The following is a 17,267-nucleotide window of genomic DNA, read 5'->3' as shown; positions in this document are numbered from 1 at the left end:
ACTGCATGACTGTCAGAATTTCAGGCATCGGGCAGTCTGTGCCAAAAGGTGGCTTTGCAAAGAGCAAGGCTAATGTCCCCTTTCTTCTCTCAACTGACAATTTTCAAAGGTCATTTAAAATGTTTGCAATGTGACCTTACTCAGGTGGAATGGGGAACACAAATCCATTTTTAACTATTCACATATATCTCCAACTCTTCTTATTTTTAGGGAGATAGAGAATCTATAATAAAAGCATAATATGCTAATTAGACCAGACGTCCTTCTGGATGACCTCCCGGATGAAACCAGGGCTGCAAGGAAGCCCGGGTCCCAGGTGCCAGAGAAAAGCCAGTGCTGGCAACCAGGGGAAGGAAGGCCTACTCTTGCATGAATTTCGTGCATCAGGCCTCTAGCCTAGATATAAACTGCATATACAGAATAGAAAGGAGGACAGTGTTTTTGTGCCTGTGGAAATGGAGGTCATAGGACTCTAACTGACATCCTGCCAGCTTTTGAAAATATTCATGTTTTCATTCCTCAGCAGATATTGTAGGTGCCCCTGCTGGGTGCCACACTGTTCCAACAGTGGAAATAAATGGTGAGCAAAGCAGACAGATACCTCCTGCCCTTACTGAGCTCTCTGCTTGTAGAGAGGATACGCAATAAGTAATCATTCAAATCATCTACAGATGTGCTGAGAGTTAAGGAGGAGCCCTCCCTCCCCCAACACATACACCGAGGTATGAGAACCTATAACAAGGGTTTCTGGCCTGGTTAGGGTCCAGGAATAGCTTTAATAAGGAAGTGACATTTAGGCTGAGAGACAAAGAGAAAGAGTTAACTGGGCAGAGAGAAGACTAAAGTATGGGTAAAAGGTCAAGGTGGGCATCCATAAAGAGGTGAGAGTTGAGAGAAGAGAGAGTAATGCCCTATCTGGCTCCCTGACCAAGATTCCTCCTCTCCCCAGAGCAGGGATCCCTGACCTCCACCCCAGGCTTGGCCCAGGTTAGGCTCCCTTGCTGTCCTGAGCCTGGAAATGTTTGAAGTGGTCTAGGTTCCAGAGTGCACATAACTTCACACCAATGGGAGTTACATCCATGATTCCAGCACCTAGTCCAGATTTGGTAAGAAGGTCCCTCACTGAGCCATAGTCCAATGGCCAACCCTCCTGCCCATGGCTGACAGGCTGCCTAACTGGATCCTCCTGTTGCCTGTTCTAAGTTTCCCTGCTGTCAGACTTTTACCTGTCCTCTTTCTGACCTCCACCCTCGAGGAACCCTCCTAATAGACATCTGCCTCAACTGATTTCTATTACCCATAACCATCACTTCATAGTGCAGAATCCACTTGCCACACTAACTGTCCTCCCAAGTATTGACCCACTCCAGGTGGCAGGTCATATTTCCAGGTCTTGATCACTCCAAGGATGACCTCCAAACTTCTTGTCCTTACAGGATGGGTCAAATTCTCTGAAGGAGAAATTTGAGGGGTGGAAAAGTAAAGGAGCATTAGATAAAAGAACAAAGTAGACACAATCAATGTTGGAAGAGAACCAGAAAAGTCTGAGTCTCTAGGAGTGAGGCCCAGGCTTTGGTGGTTTTGTCATGCAGGCAGGCTAAGGACCTCTTGCCCACAGTATCTGGGCTCTGCCTGCCTCATGCTTTGTCTTTAACTCCCTTAACATCATGCCAGACCCCTCATCCAGAACTCTATACTCCAACCATGTTGAATGTTTTTCAATTTCTCCAACAGATTAGTTGGAAGACTTTCAAAAATTTCTATGCATGAGCATGAATTTATGCATGCTCTTCCTTACCTGTTTAACCCATGTTTTAGCACTCAGCCTGAACAGTAGTACTCTGTCCCCTGAGCACATCTTGAACTACCTCTTAAACTGGGTGCTCTTCTCCACATCCCAGATCTCCCTGAACCTCTTCCTGTATCAGGGGTCTCACCACTCTACATTTTTGTTGTTGTTGTTAATCCTCATCTGAGGATATTTTTTCCATTGATTTTTAGAGAGAGTGGAAGGGAAGGAAAGAGAGAGAGATCAATGTGAAAAATATACACATTGATTAGTTGTTTCCTGCACATGACCCGACCAGGGTCTGGGACTGAACCTGCAACCCAGGTATGTGCCCTTGACTGGGAATCAAACCTGAAACCCTTCGGTGCACAGGCTGACACTCTGACCACTGACCCACACCAGCCAGGGCTCACAATACTACATTTTAACTGTATGTTTATTAATTTCCTCTGCTAGACTTCACACTCAGTGAGATAACAGACTGCTCATTTAATTCATTTTTTAATCAATTTGTCTCCTGCCAAGATATGAAGTGCTCAAACACACAATAGAGACCCCATAAATATTTGTCACATAGGTGAGTGGGTGAATAGCCACACAAATGTCTTGTCCTTAACCTCCAAAGAAAGTAGAATTCTCTCCCTTAAACCATGGCCATGGATAAGCACCATGTACATGGGCACCCGCTTCTTTACAAATATCTTAGGACCATGGCACCCTCACCCATTGCTTGAGGTACTTGAGCTCCTTTACTACGGCAAGCAGAACCCAGTCCCCTTGAAAGGTGGGCAGATTACAGACATTAAGCATTGTTAGAGTTGGCTTCACCCAGTTTCACACACAAGTCCTTCTTAGGTTGATGTCCTTCCTTGGGCAATCTCAGCTCCAAGGCCTTAAAAAATAAGTTCTTTTCAGTTACATTGCTGGATGAGAATGCTGACAGACCTCTGCATAGCCTCCTGGCATTCCTGAGCTAGAATGTCTCCCTGTTTCCAGAAGTGCCATCATTCCTTGTGTACTCAGCCTCGAGAAGTTCCTTAGAGTAGCTGCTCCTCCTCCCACTGTCAATTCAAGTATTTATACAATTTTTCTAAGATACCCTTTTGTCATTTCCATCATCTCATTTATAAACTTCCCAAAGTATGTTTCACAGAATAGGAGATCTTGAAGAAAGAATTTCATGGTCGAATAAATTTGGGGAAGAATGCATGGGTTATTTCCCTCTTTGGGATTCACAGCACGTGAAGCTCCAAGATGCCCAGCGGTAAAAAATTCTGCCTCAGATTTATGATCCAAATGACACTCTTTGTTCAATCATCTACATATCCCACTGTGGCACATATATACAGAGCAATGAGACACAAAATATAAGTCAAGAAAATAAAAATGGCATAAAAAATAAGCATTTTGGAGACCAGAAAGGTAATGGAAACACAAAACAATGAGCAGAACTGAAGCCACTGGCCCACTGGCCCTCTCCTTTAGATTTTCATACTCACCCAAATCCCTCAAAACCAGTTGTAAAGTTTTTTTCACTTCCACCAAGTCTCTCATCACATTGAAGTGGTCTTCAAATATCCATTAATCCCAGAGACAAGGGGCCTGGGTCCAAAAATGAATCTCTCAGCAAATTCTTGAAATATCTACATGCACCATATAACATGCAACCTCTGAAGAAATATTTCATCCTAAGAGAGGGTATAAGAGACACAGGTAAAAGAATAATGAGCTCTAAGTCTCTATAAGGGGACCAGGACTAGATATTGCACCGAAGAAAGCATTTAGATATTTGTAAAGAAAACTATAACCCACCTACTCAGAGTGTGGCCTGACTGACATCAGGGTGTGGAGATTTGGGTAGTTGATTGAAAAAGGAATCAGTCAGGACCATTCCATCCATTTTAACCTGCAACCAAGGAATCAGCTCTATGTCCCAGGTGATCAAGCCTTGATCTTTGTTAGACATAGTTCTCTGGAATAACAATAATTCAAACAGAATAAAATAGTCTGTGAGGATACTTGGTTCCCTTTGTCTAAAGCAGCTCTGACCCTAAACTTTTGTGATGTTTAATGAAAAATATTGTCTCTAGAACCAAATGGACCTGGGTTCATTTCTGATATGTACCACCAGGAGCTATGGAGCAAATTCCTTAACACCATCACTACTGCAGTCACTACCACTATTAATAATTATTAATATAGCAATAGATGTTGAAATGTATGGAGTTTTAGCTGTGCTCAATAAAAAGCCTTAGTCTTTCCATCTGTAAAATTGGGCTAGTAACATCAACATCGGAGTGTTGTAAGATACAGTGAGACATATGTATAAATCACCCATACACCCATTTAATGGTACTTATTATTATTTTTGATGCCTTCGTTCTCTGCACAGTAGAATGTACTTTGTGCAGATGCTCAGTCACATCTTTTGAGCAGTAAAATAATAAATGGTCTTCTGGCTTATCAATCAGACTCTTGAGAGTCTAATAACTTCTGCAAATATAATAAAACTAGGTTCTAGACTTGAAACACTAAAGACTAGGCCCTGGACACTGGGAAACCCAGAGAAGTAATGTATCCTTGTGGTTGGAATCACAGATTCTTCAGTCAGAATTCCTGAGTTTATATTTCAGGTTTGCCACTGAGGAACAATATGGCCTCTCTAAGCCTCAGTTTTCTCCTCTGTAGAATAGGATTAGTGATAGTACCTATCTCAGAGAAATCATGTGATAATGCATGAATAAAAATAAGCCAAGAAAGAAGACCCTTGTTAAGAGAATAGGGTTCAGAATTATCCTCAGTCAAAATAAAATAAAATAAAATAAAATAAAATAAAATAAAATAAAATAAAATAAAATAAAATATATATTTTTTAAAAGTATACTCAGTCAACTGGATGAAAAAGATGAAGGGATTGATACATGCAAATTGGTGGTTACAAAATAATCATGGGGATGTAAAGTACAGCATAGGAAAATATAGTTAATAATCCTATATAATAAAAGGGTAATATGCAAATTTACCCTAACGGCAGAACGACCAGAACGACTGCTGGACCAGTCACTATGAGGTGCACTGAACACCTCTTGGTCCCTTCCCCTGGCCATCAGGCACCGATCACCCAATGGCAAACGGGGAACCAGGCGTGGGTGGTGACAGGGGGCGGGGCTGGCTGCAGGCAGCTGGAGAAGATGGCCGATCGCCGGCCAGGCCTAGGGACCATACCCACACATGAATTTCATGCACCAGGCCTCTAGTATTGTAATAACTATGTATGGTGCCAGATGGGTACTGGTAATATTAGAGGAAACTCTTTGTAAAGTATATGAGTATCTAACCACTACGCTGTACACATGAAACTTATCTACACTAATAAAAGATAAATATGCAAATTGACTGTACATCCGCGATGCCCACCAGCCAATCAGGAGTGAGTATGCAAATTAACTCAACAAAGATGGCAGGTTAATTTGCATATGCAGGCACGGAGCGAAGACTGAAGGTTCCGGCCCGAGCGAAGACTGAAGATGACTGAAGACTGAAGATGACTGAAGACTGAAGACTGAAGAGGCTTGGCTTCTCCACTGCAGCTGGAGTGGAGAAGCCTCGAGGCTTGGCTTCTCTGCTGCGGCCAGAGCGAAGGCCTGGGTCCCGGGTGCTGAAGGAAAACCAGTGCCGGCAGCCAGGGGAAGGAAGGCCTGTTGCACGAATCTTTATGCAATGGGCCTCTAGTATAAAATAATATTGAATGTAAATTGTAATTGAAAAAATATTAAATTTTTTAATTAAAAAAAGAGTAGAAATTAAGAAAAAGGAGAAAGAAGAAAAGAGCTTTTGATTTGCATAGCCAAAGGTCATTACAATCCATTGAGAGAAAGTGGTAGAGAAAGATTTCTCATTGTAGGGAGTTGAGGAAGGAAAGCCTGGATAGAAAAGATGAAGGTACAGATCAATTATTTATAGGCTATTCTCATAAAAGGGAAGTGTCATGAAGATCTGTCACTAGAAAGGGAACAAAATAAAGTGAAGAATTGTCCTTGATTTTTGGCAAACAGAATAAACCAGAGAGGTGCAGGAAAAGAGGAAAACAGTGTAGGAGAGAGATTAAGCATTCTGGAAAGGAAAGTGATCCTTGCAGGAGTCATGTCCCAGACAGATCAAAGAGATTTGACCTAGAGTTGCTCAGTCTGTGGGTTACAAATCAGTATTTTTGGAATGAAATTAGTTGGGATGGAACAGAATGAAAGTATTGAAACTATCACATCTTAAGAGATTTTAGGTGTGTGTGTGTGTGTGTGTGTGTGTGTGTGTGTGTGTGCTGAGTCACCATTTAAAGTGAATATTTTTTACTGTGAGTCATGGTCAAAATATGTTTAAAACAGTGGTCATTGTTGGAGAGGTTAGATCTAAGTTTGCAATGCCAACCTTGCCATACTGTTAATAATGGTGTAGACCCCTTCCCTGACCCCACTATAACTCAGGGAAACCCACCCATCCTATCTTCTTTCTTTCCACCCTCTCTCTTTCCTCCCTTCATCTCACCCACCCTGCCTCCTTTAAAAAACATTTTTTGAGTGTCCATCTGTTACCTACCATTTACTTTTCTAGATAAAGTTGACTTAGATACAGTCCTATCCTCACAGAGTTTACAGCACAGTATTAAATAACTAGGAAGAATAACTTCTGGCATCCAATGCCTCTCTTGGCACAGACCTGGACCCACTCTCCCAGTTCTTGCTTGGTGACTCTGAAACATGCCCAGTCCTATCTTCTCCCTCCATTTTCCAAATCCACTTTCTCCTCTCAAATCAAGATAATCAATATGGTCTCTCTATGGCTGTAATCCTTGCTCTTTTCCCCAAACACACTCACTTTCATGTGATTCCAACCCAAACTGGCCCCAGACATAGTTCCAATCCCCATGCCCAGGCTGCTGCCCAAATAGTGAAGTATCTGCCCTCCCCACACACAAGAGTTCTGTGTCTCAAGGAGAAAGCAGGAGAAGGAAAGTCTCCCAAGCAGACTTCACTCACAGGAGGATGCCAAAATTCCTGAGAGGTGCTCTCAGTTGGGACTTGGCAGAGGCCCTAGAAGATAGACAGTGAGGCCGTTCACACCAGGTCCGCATGCTCACCCTGAGTGTGCAGGCTACTGTAGTTGGCCATCCACCTAGGTCAGGTTGTTTTTCCAGTTTTCTTCCATTCCACAGGCAGCTCTTCCAACTGTGGATTTTACTTCAGGCATCCAGATCCCCAGTCTTAAAGGAGGCTTTTTGATTTGTGCTAATAAAAACGAGAGAACGCTTTCTGCTGAGATTTGTGAGAGGGAGTCTGAAAAGTTTTCAGTGCTTTACTATCACCGAAGGAGAGCAGAGAGCAGCTTGAAAAGAACCTGAGAAAACAGCTGTTTCCAAAACCCTGTTTGGTAGATGATCCAAAAGAGGTTGATGAGATTAAGGGACTCAACAATTTTAATCATCCATGGCATTCAGATGAGTGGCCTCAGGGGCACCCCAGGGAGAGAGGGAGGGGCTCAGGTACTGGTACTCCAGGCCCCCATTCCTGCTTCATCCAAAGCAGCTCTGTCAGGATCTGTTTCATATGTCAGCTATTGCTTCATACTTAACTTGAAAAGGGGATTTCACTGCTTCAAAAGCAAAGAAGCAAGCAAAAGAAAAAAAAATATCACAGTGTGCCATGATTTTTATGACATTAAATTAGACCCCATCTACATCAAGAGAAGAGAAATACGTAAACAGGTGCTAAACTCCAGTTAATGACATGTGTGCCGTTAGGGGAAAGTTTACTGATGTCTGCAAGTTGCCTTGAAATATATTGAAAAATGGATTCATACATATATGGGAGAGGGTAGGTTTACAAGTATTCTCATGAAATTCTTTCAAAGTTTCTGTGTGCAAGTTTTCATAACACAATGTGTGGGGAAAATTGACACCAGATACATATGTTCCAATCAATGTTTTCTTACCTCTTAAAAGCTGTAGTTGTTTTTTTAAAGGAAAAGATGCCTGTACCGCCTTCTTAAATGGCCAATCTTGTTATTGTGTGGATAAAATAGAGATAATTGTTGTGATAAGTTTAGAAAAGTAAAATTCTATCTCAAATGTTTTTCCTACCCAATCATTTATTCATTAACTTTTAATACCATAGGTATTTGAACTTGTAAAACCTGCTGGATTTAATTGTAGCACCTCACATTTCTGTAGTGCAATAAGCTTTTGTAAGTATATAAATAAGCTTTTTCACACACATTGTTTTATTCAAGCCCAGCAATTCTGTAAGGTGGATAGAAAGTGCTGCTTCAAGACTTCGTGGCCTGTCTGTAATCACACAGCTAGATTTGGAAATAGAACTCATATCTTCTTCCTCTAGGGTCGGGGATTATGACCAGGGGAGGGAAGGATAGGTTCACCAGAGCACCTGTAAAGGCTCTCAGACTAAAAGAAACATAAAGTGATGAGACTGAAATCTACATGTTGATGAGATGGCCAGTTATGGTGGTTAAACATTATTGCATATTTCCTTCTTAGCTTTTATGCTATTATTTCATCTCTTATGGACATACATTTACAGTGAATAATTTACTGATGTTTTTATCTGCCCTCACAATTTTTCCTCACTTCAAAATAAATTCTTTGTACATATTTAAGTCCAGAAATCGTGTAGTGTGGGAACTTGGACTTCTGCAATGTGTTCATGGTGAATCCCTAGGGCAATAATCACTGAAATGTAAAGGACCTAGTTTCTTCCTTGATCAAGTAAATGGGGCCAAATTTATAGGAAAACAGATTTACTTAAGTTTTATAAGTAAAATGGTTCCTCATGATCATCTGATCCAACTGTAACCTGGCATTTTAAAGATTTGTAGGCTAGAGTAATCTAAATTTTAAAACATGTGGTAGAAATCATGCACCTATCCAAAATGGTGATGACCAAACTAAAACATTTCTGTGTTTCCATCATATTTTTTTTCATGTGTAGCCAACTCATATTTACTATTATAAATGTTTCTAATTCATTAAAAAATCAAAAATCAAAAGAAATATCACTTGAATGCAATTTATTCTACTATCAAAGTATTTCAAACCCTGAAAGGAGGATAGGAGAATGGATAACAAAAAATATTCTTTATGGGATAAAAATCTTGTCAAAACTCTGTTTTATTTCTAGTAAGAATGCAGAGAATCAAAGAAACTAAATGATCTAAGTTTATCCAGCAAGCAAGAGGTGAGCCAGAAATGAACCCAGTATTTAATTGGGTACATAATAATATAAAAGATGTGAATCCATTTTGAGACATTTGTTTAAGCTTTTCTTTTTTGATTAACAAATGGCAATGTATTGGGTTGAGAATTCTACACTTGGTTCTTTCTCAGATTGTTTTGATGGTAAGGAGAGCTTTGCCAAGGTGGCTCACAGCTGCTTCAGCTGATGAAGTAATCACTAGTCCATTAAAAGCCAGACACTTCAACAGGACTTCCCATTATTTCTCAGCAAAAGCAGAGAGGACTTACACAGTTCATATGTCAGCATAGCGGCAGCATCTTTTCTGTGAAAAACAAGGAAGCAAATGCATTTTCAAGAATTTATTTAGTACTGTTGGCCATGTACAATAAAGCCTGAGAGCATAGGTGCATAGATTGTGTGGCAAACCCAGTTCAAATCCCAGCTCTGCCACTGAACTTGAGCAAGTGGCTTAAGTGCTCAGTCTTCTTATCTGGAACATGGGGATAAACTGATGCAAATAAAATACACAGCCGGTATATAGCACACAGCAAGGATTCAATTAATGTTAACAGTGGCCATTAAAGCATTAGCTAATTGGTACCTAGCTACAAAAAAGACAGTGTCTTTGGGTAGCCAGAGTTTTTCCTAACTTTTTTTGTAAGGATAAAGTTTGAGATCCCTAGAAAATAGAGTCATAATCTCAGAGGTTGTTGTTGAACAAGATCTAGGAACTGTATCTTGAATCTGACCTAGAATAAGTCCTGTCTGGAATAAGTCCTGTCCTAGAATAAGTTGCAGGACTGTGTAATGATCACTCAGCTAGGACCCCAGGGTGCTGAAGAGTCAACATAAATCTTTCACTCTACAAACCGTGGTTTAGTGTTGGTCATGTACCAGTCTGTGCTCCAGTCTACGATCTTTATTCCCCTGTCACATTAGCCTCGGGGACAGTGAAGGCTTTATACTGAAGTCATAGTTCCTTGGCTTGAAGCCCTCACCCTGTTCCATTTGTCGGACCCCAAGTTTTCCACACCTCCTTGCAATGGCCCCTGTTGGTTAACACCTCCTGTGACTTAATTACTCATATTCCGTGCTGATGTTGTTGAATGCAGGTGGTTACCCCTGCCTTTACTCATTCACTCCAGTTAATCTGATTTTCCCCACCGACTCCTCCCCTGAGGGCACCACAGCCGTGTTTTGACAGCCATCTCTGCCATAGGTGCTGACTGCAGACTTTGCATGCTCAACGCAAAGCAGAGGGACCACCAGGGCAACGAGGGGTAGGGCCAGGCCTCCCAGGAACTGAGCTCCTCAAGTACAAATATGGTTTTGCCTAATAACCCAGAAGGGACCACCACACTCCCAGTTCACTGAGATAAGTAAACCAGATCATCAATTTGTACAGTAACCGTGGGTGATTGTTATGGGGCCTGTAATTTACTTTACTGTACATAAAGCAAAGATGATGTGATGTGATGAATGTGCCATTAATTCAAGCTTCACTCTATAGTTGCCCTAAAAAACAAGCCACACTCCAGACAACCACCACAAGAACAACCATATCCATGTCCTGGTCAATACCTGAGGCTTTGCTAATTAGCAGAGTGTATGTTATATGGATTTTTAAATTGGTTAAACTATAAACTTCTTAAATAGTGTGGTGACTGTTCAGAATTGATAAAAAGTAAAGTTTAGAAGTGTGGATTAAAATATTTTAAAATACTTCCACTTTTGTGGGCACAGGGTATAAAAATTTAGTGAGGGCCTGTAGCTTTGCCCCTCAAGATGGTGCTCAAGGCCAGTCCCTAAAGAGTTTTGTGTAAACAACTGTGAACTTGGGAGAGTCTCCTTGTGTAATGCAAGCAATGAGAGTCACAGAATGCTGCCTCTGGGGTCCAGCAGGATTGCCTCTGGAAGACGCAGCTTTTCTACACCCAGAGGACAGCGAGCCGGAGCTTCATCAAGCTTGCCACTTGCACAGCACTGGGTGCTTGTTTGTTAGTAGACGCTTAGTGAATAAATGGCTGTATGTGTGGCAGCAGGTGAGGCAGTCACCTCAAGTGCAAGGGTGCCAAAACAAATATTTTACTGCAATAATTTTTAAATCTATGATAAAATATCAAATTTTAAATAATGACTGTCTGTTGAAGTTTGTTTTAAACCCAGCATTATTGTGAATTGGGAATGGTTGTTTACAAACAGCCCACGGATTCCGAACTGTGCAGGGGGCTTCTATACCACAAGGGTTTATGAGGGTGAACATGGTGTGCAAACACATTGGGCAAGGAGGGCAGATGTGATACATAGTCATGGTGCTTGATTGTATAGATTTATTAACTTTTGTTATTAATATCTATAATATATTAGAATTATATAATATGTAATACGTGTTTATATAATTTATAATTAATTATGTAATATATAACATTATAATGTTATATATTTATCTAATGTACAGTGATATATATAGATCTTTTATATATATGATCTATATATATAAAAGCCTAAGTGACCGTTAACAACCGAACGATCGGAACAACTGGTCGACCAGTTGCTATGATGCGCACTGACCACTAGGGGTCAGATGCTTAACACAGGAACTGCCCCCTGGTGGTCAGTGTGCTCCAGCTGGCCAGCCAACCTCCTTTGACCCTGTCCCCCAGCCTGCTAACCTCCCACGGTCTCTCCCCCCTACCAGTCTGCCCACCTGATAGGCCCCAATTGGGAGCCAGCTGGCCAACCTTCCAGGGCCCTTCCCTCTTGCTGGCAGGCCCCCTGATAGACCTCAGTCTCCAGCCAAGCCGAGGGACCCCACCCATGCACGAATTCGTGCACTGGGCCTCTAGTTATGTAATAAAATAATAATATAAATATGAACTTTTTATAAAGGTATACAGAAGCACCCCTTTTTTCTCTTGCACAGGCTCTAACACAGTGTGACAGAATTTCACCTGAGACTTGCTCTTCTCATATCCTTCGTAGTAAAGCTATTGTCCAAGAGTTGGGCCTATTTGGGGGGTTTGCAACAGTGGCACATTTTCCTGGTGACCTACATGTTGCCTCACCTAGGCACCTTCAGTCCCAATATCAAGACAAATTAATAGGTGTCTGGGTAACATAAAATTATGGCCAAAAATATAAAAAGTAAAATGCATGTATGGTAAAGTGTGTGTGTGTGTGTGTGTCTTTAACCTTGCATCTTTTTATTTAAATATAATTTTGAGGTAACAGTTGAAATTTTTGAAATTACAGAAAAGTAAAAATAAAAGTATAAAATATTTTAAAATCACTCATAATTCTACTATACACAAATATGATGTAGAAAGATTGTTAATAGATTCCAAGGAGTGTTGATAAAGTGAGTACTTCCAGTACAGTGGAAATCTTATAAAGTTTGGGGCAATTATTGGTGGCATTTAAGATGCATCCTTCTGGACAGATTGCCAGGACATATTGTTGGGGAAGAAAAGCAAGTTGCCGAATGATAAGCACAGTTGGATACTATTTATGTCTTAGATACACCCACACACAAAACAACAAGCACCACCATAAATTCTCTGTAAGTGCATATATATATATGTACTTAAGTGCATAGGAAAAGAGTGAAAGGAGAGCCCTTTGACCAAGGATGGTGGTGATCTCCTAAGGAGCTGCTAAAAAGCTTGGGGGTGGGGAGGGGGCTGGTCAAAGAGGACTTCTATGTAATGCTTTGATGTTTGACAAGGAAATTATATTCATGTGAATTACAGGAATTACGGGGAGATGGGGAAGCATGAATTTTAAGTGGGAAAGCAGAGGACACAGTTTGGCAGCATAGGGTGCATAAGGGACAGGTTCGGAGACAGTCCAAAGAATTATTAAGACCAAAAAGAAAAGGAAATTAGATTCCAGGCTGAGGGTTAGCAGTTATTGAGAACTCTTGCATAAGAGGGTACTTTGAATGGAAGGATACAAAATGGACTGGGTGGGAGACAGTTAGGAAGCTATGACAATGTCCTGTGAGCCTGGCTAGAACAGGGAGAAGAAAAAATGAGCAAACATATGGGAGAGATTTTAAATCTACCCAATCTGATGAGGAGCAGTCAGGTTGAGGAGAGGAGAATATGAGAGAGAAGAATCAGAGGTTGCAATCCATGTGATGTAAATACCAGTTAAAGAGAGATGGAAACACAAAATTTAAAATAAAATAAAAAAGGTTAGGAAGGAAAAATACTAATGGTCATCAAATTCTATCACTCAGTGAATACAATTTTTTTTGTGGTGATTAAATGAGTTAACACATGGAGAGCACTTAGTCTAGTACCTGGCACACAGGTGGTCCTTCACAATAATGATAGTGGCAAATATGCAGAGACAGTTTTCCTGTGTCAAGCATTATTGTAAGGACTTTTATCTATTAAAACTTTTAAATGTCACAATAATTTCATGTAGCAGGTATTATTTCTACTCCTATTTTTCAAAGTTAAAACATTCAGGGGATGTAACAGAAGAGACAATTTGTTAAATCCAAGAAGAAATTTAGGGGTCACAGTCACTGTGTTAATTGCTCAATGCTAATTGTGAAATATTCAAGAACTGTCAAAGGGATTGCCAATCTTGGAGTCTTCTGGGACATTTAAAGAGAAGTAGTTACAGCCGAAGAACATTAGCGAAGAAGAACTAAAAGCACCACCCAGGTGAATGATGCATTTTAGAGATGACGTGGGTTCAGGATCCCTCAGGTCAAGGCCAGCTAGAATTCTGTCCGGTGCTCCCAGAGGGCGACATCCTTGTCTAAGATACAGAGAGTTTGGTAACTCATGTGAAAGCACTGAGCACTGTGTCTGGTACATTGGCTTACATTTAATGAATGAAATGAAAGAATATTTAAATACTTTCACTAACTTATTTTATTTGATGCCTCTTTTATCCTCCTTTCTCAGGAAGGCTGCTGGGCTGTGCTGATAGGTCCTGTTTTCCTCATCTATTCAGCACAGACCTGCAGTTCTTCAGCTTTTTGCCTGGGATAGGGAATTGGGGAAGCTCTGGCTTTAAACTTCTTTATTAGACTAAGCATTTTACTTTAGAGTGAGCGTTTTTGTGCCTTCCTTAGAAGACTTACATCTCATCCTTCTCCTAGCAAACTTTGGAAAACCACCTCATTATGGGACAAATTGTTATCCTATATAATAAAAGGCTAATATGCAAATTGTCCCCTCTACCAGGAGTTCGACCAGGAGTTCAACCAGGGGACAGGGCCGGCCAGCCAACTCCCTGTGGCCCTCCCATCAGCCAGCCCCACCCCCAATTGCTCCTGCCCATGCACCAATTCATGTGCCAGGCCTCTAGTTTTAAAAGAAAACAGAATGCTTTCAGTTGATCATATGATAAAAATAGTACACTTTGATAAAAATAGTGTTATCTTTTGACACTACAGTTGAATAAGATCTATGGAATCAGAAGAATAATTTTTAAGCTTTTAAAATGTGTTCAATGGATTCCCATTTCGTCCATGTAAAAATCACCTTTTAACTTCATATTCATTTTGCTGTTTCTTAAAAAAATTTAACAATCTCTGGGGACACTGAAGCATCAAGTTATAGGTGACATGTGCAGGGCTCTCACTGTGTGCCATGCACTGCTCTGGGTACTATGTATTGATGAAACCACTTAACCCTCACATGAACTCCTTCAGATAAATCTTACTAATATCTCTGCTTCACAGATGCAGAAACTGTGATCCAAAGCTCAATTACTTGTCTAAAATCACATTCTCCATAACAATAGAGCCAGAATTCAAATCTAAGCTCCCAGCTTCAGAACACAAGGCTATAATATATTAATTTTAAAATAATCATAATTACTAGTCTTTTTACTGATATAAAATACAAATATCTATATATTGAATTTCCTTTTAAGTAAATGATTTTTCTAAGCATTATATGAAACCAAATGTCTAAAGAAAAGGTTGTTTCCTCTTGGAAGCCTCCATGCCTCTTGCAGGAGTGTAAGGGAGTCAAATATCCCCTCCTACACCCACACTGTGCTTCCACCTACAGGTACAATGAGTCACACCCATTATGTTCTAGTTTTGTAGATACTTTTATCGCCACTGTGTTTAAATGTTTGTTTCTATGTACCCCATCACCATAGCCAGGATTTTGAAAACAAATCTTGTCTTATTTATATTTATTGCTGTTCAATGATTACAATGATAGTTAAAACAAACAAAAAATAATAATAAAGGTCTACTATGTGCCAGGCACTGTGCTAAGTGCTCAACATGTATTGTCTCAGTTAAGCCTCTCAATGACCATCTGGTATTTGAACCATGATTACCTTTTTGCTCAGTGAATGTGTGGCACAGGCCAGGTGCTCAATAAACTTTGACTTATTGATATTCCATAGTTTCTAAACTTATTTTCCTGAAATAAATTAAAATATAGACTCCTTGGGGAGAACAAACATACCAGGGATTCCCAGTGACTGAGAACCCTGACCACTTGCATTTGAGGGATGAGAGTGGGGGAAGGGGTTCTCCTGATATTAAAAAGGAAAGGCAAGTTGCAAAAGCCACAAACATTGTCAGTCCATCTTTACCCCTTAACACAAAAAGGACTGTAGTTTGCCTGGGAGAGTGTCAATTTCTTTTCTCTCTTCTGATGGAATATTTTTAAAGCCTCCTTTCATTTTCAAAAGTCTTCTGTTTGGATGTTATATTACTGATCGCCCCAACTACAAAGTCTCAATGTGAATGTGACACACTGGGCCAATGACCCATCTGCTACTCAACTGTTCCATCCACCTATCCTATCCACCCACTTAGGCCAATGGGAATGTGACACTGTGAATTGAGACAACCTTGCATTTGTATTAAATAAGGGATAAGGGTGAGCCACAATGGTCTCCAGGCAACAGGCCACATTGCCACACTAAGGTCAGCAGAACAATTGGCAAAAAAAACTTTGGAGCAAGAGAATCGTGATGGCATTATCTTGATATGTATCTGGCCTTGATTTATCCTTGAGGTTATTTGACTTCATGTGTCTCTATGATGGTTATAAAATAAAAAGTAACCACACAGTTCATAGAGGCAAGAACACTTGTCTCCCTACCTCACACAATAAATGTCCATGTGTGGTTATATGATCATAAAGAAAAAAAAAAAAAGAACAGAAAAATACAAAGTAGTTTGTTGCTGTGGATATGTGTGTGGTGGGATGGGACAGGGAGATAAAAAATCCAATGGGACAGGAAGGGGAAGAGAAGGGGAGCCAAACAAACAAACAAAAAAATAACTTTGTCCTCACTATGGTCTGAATGTTTAAAACTCCACCCAAAAAAAATTTTATATGTTGCAATAACTCCCAAAGGCTATGGTATTAGGAGGTGGGGACTTTGGGAGGAGCTTAGGTCATGAGGGTGTAGCCCTCATGAATGAAATTAGTACCCTTATAAAAGAGATCCCAGAGAGTTTATTCACTCCTTTCCACCATATGGAGACACAGTACGATTACAGCTATGAATCAGGAAGAAAGAAAGCCCTCACCCAACAGGCTGGCACCCTGATTTCCAACACCCAGCCTGAAGAACTGTGAGAAATAAATTTCTGCTACTTATACACCATCCAGTTTGTGGTATTTTGTTATAGCAGCCTGAACAGACTATGACAGCACTAGGGGGAAATAGCAAATTATAAAAGTATGCTTGTTCAATTAAGTAAAATTATTTATGTGTATGTATGAATGATGGATAAACTACTAGTCTAGGATTCAATGCCACCAACATTCTGTAAGAATATCTTGTTCATCACAGCTTCCCAAGCACTTAGTGCAATGCCTATAGTACAAATATTTCTGAAGGGAGGAGGCAATAAAGCAAACTAGCAAACCAACTTGGTTTCTACTTAGCTATATAGCTGTGGGCAATGCTCCCTTGCTCCTACCATAGCTGAGAGAATGAAAGGTTGTTTGCAATAGTATCTAACACTCAGGCAATGATGAACGGCAGATCTGAGCAAAAAGTTCAGCCAGATACCCCTAGACAAGGTGACCACCACAGTGCTATAGTGGCAGCCTGCTTTGAAGCTATTGTGTTTGATCTTTAAGCATTTTTAATTCAAAAATTGCACACAGATACACACAGGCAAAAAACAAACGAACAGTTTTATAAAAATCTGTATACTTTTCAATTTCATACTGTGGGGGAGAAAAAAATTTACTTATCCTTCTAGCTTCTTTCAGCTGCTCTAAAAA

The 17,267-nt window shown here is 40.4% G+C and overlaps 1 long non-coding RNA gene across 1 annotated transcript in view; it reads right to left on the bottom strand.

The window, feature by feature from the left end:
- The window catches only part of LOC308244637, a 169,509-nt gene that overhangs the window by 130,970 nt on the left and 21,272 nt on the right, over nucleotides 1-17,267 (bottom strand). Inside the window, exons 2-5 of the long non-coding RNA XR_013960154.1 lie at nucleotides 9,321-9,355; nucleotides 6,924-7,071; nucleotides 3,602-3,761; nucleotides 3,289-3,477 (exon numbers count right to left, since the gene is read on the bottom strand). This is a non-coding gene — a long non-coding RNA (uncharacterized lncRNA). The remainder of the gene's footprint in view (nucleotides 1-3,288; nucleotides 3,478-3,601; nucleotides 3,762-6,923; nucleotides 7,072-9,320; nucleotides 9,356-17,267) is intronic.

Source organism: Plecotus auritus (genome assembly GCF_963455305.1).
Source record: "Plecotus auritus genome assembly, chromosome: 3".
NCBI classification, from domain to species: domain Eukaryota; kingdom Metazoa; phylum Chordata; class Mammalia; order Chiroptera; family Vespertilionidae; genus Plecotus; species Plecotus auritus.
The sequence above is the reverse complement of the archived record's forward strand: the minus strand, read 5'-3'. Positions and strand labels throughout refer to the sequence as shown.